Source organism: Equus caballus, chromosome 2 (assembly GCF_041296265.1).
Source record: "Equus caballus isolate H_3958 breed thoroughbred chromosome 2, TB-T2T, whole genome shotgun sequence".
Taxonomy (NCBI): domain Eukaryota; kingdom Metazoa; phylum Chordata; class Mammalia; order Perissodactyla; family Equidae; genus Equus; species Equus caballus.
Genome location: NC_091685.1, coordinates 83,565,240 through 83,569,822, shown reverse-complemented (window position 1 = coordinate 83,569,822; position 4,583 = coordinate 83,565,240). Strand labels below are relative to the sequence as shown.

At 37.2% G+C, this 4,583-nt stretch overlaps 1 long non-coding RNA gene across 1 annotated transcript; it reads right to left on the bottom strand.

Annotated features, from left to right (window-relative positions):
* Window positions 1-1,303: 1,303 nt before the first annotated feature.
* Window positions 1,304-2,745, bottom strand: LOC138921863 (uncharacterized). The gene is made up of 2 exons (XR_011434759.1): window positions 2,617-2,745; window positions 1,304-1,506 (listed from the first exon to the last, which is right to left on the bottom strand). It is a non-coding gene; the product is annotated as an uncharacterized lncRNA (long non-coding RNA).
* Between the last annotated feature and the right edge of the window lie 1,838 nt (window positions 2,746-4,583).

Here is a 4,583-nt window from a genome sequence, read left to right as displayed (position 1 = left end):
GATAACTCATAATGAGAAATGTGACAGAAACAGAAGATGGATGACATTCAATGATTTGGGCTGAATCAATAATCAGGTGGATCCTGCACTGGACAAGGTCTCCAGTCTTCACTCTTGTCTTTAATAGCCAACAAAAGCTTGAGCCCAATTCTTTATCTGTGAGAATGTCATAACTTTTGTTGAGTTTTCCTCCCTTAATGTTTCTAAAATGCTCAGTGACTGCTTACCGGTTCTTCAGATTACTTCTAATCACTACTTGCTCTGTGCCACCCCTCCAGATGGTTTGGGGAAAGAATCAAGGGGATGTAGAAGTAAATTATGTGTTTTGAGGGAGAGAAAAGTGTCAAAGATGATGTTCAGATGATTTAAGCTACTAGGTAAATGATTTGACTGAGACAGGTAATATAGATTGGAAGTAGGGGTTGGAGTGGGGAAGATGACACATTAAGTTCTAGATATATTGGTTTTGAGATGCCTGAGAGACATAGTGAATTTGGCATATTTGTAAGACATCCAAGTGGAAATATAAAGAGTTGATTTTATTAAAATGTGTCTGAAAGCGAGGAGAGAAGTCTAACTTTGAGATGTCAACTCAACAGGCTATAAATTATGGGCAAAGCAATAGGATTTATAAATATATTGGATAAATTATCACTTCACTAATGAAGTAAAGAACGTCTCAAATCATCATAGCCATTATCAGGCTCACCGATTAAATAATACTTAATACATTCCTTTGACAAGAACCATCACCAATATTTTTTAACATTGTTCAATAAGTTGTTTACAGTGATAATAGCTAAGAAAATTAAATGAAGAAATATTAAGAAAATGACTTCAACTTATCATTATTTGCCTTATCATTTTCAAGAATAAACTGGAATTTTACGGGAAATACACAACTAATTTAAAAACCCTGTATCAGTCTGCTTGGTCTGCCATAATAAAATAAGATAGATTCCTGGGCTTAAACAACAGAAATTTGTTTTCTTAGAATTCCGGAGGCTTGAAATTCAAGATCAAGGTTCTAAGTGATTCAGATTCTGATGAAAGCTCTCTTCCTGGCTTGTAGGTGGTCATTTGCTCACTATGTGCTCACATGGCCTTTCTTTATTGTGTGCATGCGGATGGAGAAAGACAGGACAGAGAGAGTGCTTCCTCTTCTGATAAGGACATCAGTTGTATTGAATTGGGGCCTCACACTATGACCTCACTGAACTTTGAACACCTCCTTAAAGGCCCAACTCCAAATACTGTCACACTGAGGGTTGAGGTTCCAACATAATTTGGGAGGGTACATAACTCAGTGCATAACTGAATTTTATTGTAAAATATAAAATGAGACATGAATAATTGGAATCACATATCTTGTTCCTGGTGATAAATCAGTTTTTAAAAGATAACAACTCTCCTCAGAATAAGGTGTACATACTCATAATTCCAATCAAAAGTCCAACTAGCTATTTTATAACATTTCTTCTTTCTTCGAGTAGTTTTTTGGTGAGACTAAAAACAAAAGCAAAGAAAAGCTGATTAGTTATTTTCTTAAAATATTCATACCTTGTAGTTTACATAACGTAATACTCTTATAGCACCTTACAATTGGTAAAGTTCTCTTCACATTGACTATCTTTCATAATCCTTAAGGCAATCCTCTTTTTTTTTTTTCTTTTTTTGGTGAGGAAGATTGGCCCTGAGCTAACATCTGTGCCAATCTTCTTCTATTTTATATGTATTTTATATGTGGGATGCTGCCACAGCTTGATGAGTGGTGTGTGGGTCTGTGCCTGGGATCCGAACCCGCAAAGCCCCGGCCGCCAAAGTGGACTACAGACTTAACCACTATGCCACCAGGCCAGCCGCAAGCCAATCCCATTAAAACATTATCCCAAAGGAAAACTACTCTTCAATGAAATTGTGAGAAAAAATGGCTATTAAATGGAACCCTCAATTCCTATATGATAAACAGTAATAATAATTAACTCAGAAGAAAATCCATTCAACATGTAAAAACTACAAACAAATTTACCTCAGTATTAGCATATTTTTCTAATGTATGTGAAAATTTCAGATGTAAATTTTTTCCCTTTCCTCAACCTGGTCAATATCAAAGACAACAATAATGTGCTAAGTGAAGTATTATATTGAGTTTGTAGATACAACTGACTTGGTTCTGCTCACTAAACATCTCATAAACTGTGAGTAAATTGAAAGCAACACTTCAGTTTAGTAAAATTAAAAAAGGGGAAAAATGCAAAGAGAATAAAAGGGTTCAAGTCTCATGAAGTCAGTGGCAGCCTCTCTCTTTGACAATGAGGAACCAAAAATTTCATGACAGGGCCGGCCCAATGGCATAGTGGTTAAGTTCGCACGCTCTGCTTCTGTGGCCCAGGGTTCCCAAGTTTGGACCCTGAGCCTGGACCTACACACCACTTATCAAGCAGTGCTGTGGCAGCATCCCACATAGAAGAACTAGAAGGACTTGCAACTATGATATACAACTATGTACTTGGGTTTCGGGAAGAGAAAAAAAGAGGAAGATTGGCAATGGATGTTAGCTCAGGGCCAATCTTCCTCAGCAAAAGCTTAAAATAAATAAAGTTTCCTGACACTTACTTCAATATTTTTCTAACTTAGTTGTCCTCCTGACTCCTCCATATCTCCTACCTAGTAAGCATATCTGCAAACGACAGCAGCCCAATTCATGATCATGTTTCTGTTTAAAACTCCAGGAGACGGAATTCTGGATCTGTGTAGCCAGGATACCATGTGAAGTAAAAGGTTCTATGGAGGCGCATCACCACTGTAACTACACTTAGCACATCAAAACTTCCACTTTGCAAAGATTTCTGAATACATTCCCACTAACAGCCATATTATGAGATCATATTCTCCTGGAACTACCCAGTTCGCACTAAAGGGAGGGAAAGTATTGCAGTTCTAGCTCTTGGGGGTAATTCGGAAGAAAGCCATGCATACATCAGCTGTTAGAATGCAGTTCAATCTAAGCCAAAATAGTGTTTTTTTGAAGTAGCAAGTTAAAAGTCTGTGCCAATGACAGCATAGTTTGAAGGGACATGGAGAAGATATCAGTGTTCCGGCTCGGTAGCTGAGGATGCCAAGAGTTCCACTCTGAAATTCACCTAATATCTACCTATTTCTAATTATGAGCCATTTTCCAGGTCATTTTAACTGGCAGCAAATTATTTTGTCAAACCTGTTACAAATTCCCTTTCACTGCAGATGATACAGTGAGTGGGAGAGAAAAGAAAGGAGGCATTTTGAGTCAAATTATATAGTGAATTTAAAAACTGCAGTATGTCAGTATGTCGAAAAAGCACAAAGGAGATTTTGGAGAGAAGTTAAAAATAAGAGGACATGGTTATCTGAAAAGTACAGAGAGGTTTCTCTCACTCTTCAATTTATAATCTGTGTAACTGATCCAAATGTTCTTTTTCTCAGACATGCCCTTTTCTTTCTACTTCCTTCTCTATAAGATCTGGCTCAAATGTCATCACTTCCAGGAAGCTTTCTGACTACTTCCATGTCACCTCCAACAGCAGCGGAATAAACTGTTTTCACTTTCATACTCTCTTACGCTTTCAGACGTCTTGTTCCTTGTAATGCACTTATCCACCCTTAAGCATTGTCTATGGTCAGGCTTAGCTGAGGAAACTCAAGGAAGTGTAGCCGTCTCCATTAAGAAATTTAGTCTGGTGGGAAGATAGACACACAATAAAACTAATTTGATTAGCGCTATGGCGTGTAACAAGATCTTATGGCGGTACCCCTGTTCCACCCTGACTTTGGAAAGAGGAATAAAAGCTGCCTAGGGAAGATTTCATCCAAGCAGAGTTTCCAAGTATGAGTTAGAATGAGTCCAATGATGAATGATGGTAAACAGCATTTCACAGAGCTGAAAGAGGATGTGTGAACTGAAAGACAGGGAGGGAAAATAAAGACAACGAGACTCTTATTATATGTTTTGACAATGTATTTTACTCAATGGTTGGTGTGTCTATTACCTGACTTTGTTATGAGGTCTTTGCATTCACATTTTTTTTTTTTATCCCAGTGCTTAGCCCAATGTTCTCTACCCACGAAATGTTCAACCAATTTTGTTCAAATGAATAAATCAATAGCAGGAGTAACTGCAAAAATGGTTGAAGGTGAGACATGTCAATATATTTAAGAAGGGTAATTTGATTTAGCTTATATGGTATTATGCACAAATCAGGCTTTTTAAAATCTTTTTAAATTAAGACAGGTCTTTATGGAGGAAAAAACACTTCCAAAGCCTGCAAGGAATTTCGCTGTATGTCAAGTCAGATCTGATGAACCACGATGAAACAACAGAAATCTTTCCAGTAACAGAGACTATCTTTCTCCTTCTTGGACCATCTAATAAGGTCACTCTAGCATTCCACAAAGTCATTCTGAGATTCATCACTGTATGATAGATGCATATTGAACATGAGAGCTGTGAGATATTCAAAGACTTTGCATTTATAATTAAACTAAAGTATGACTCAAAAAGAGATTTTTTCAAAAGTGGATTGCTTATACACATTTCTCAGGGATCA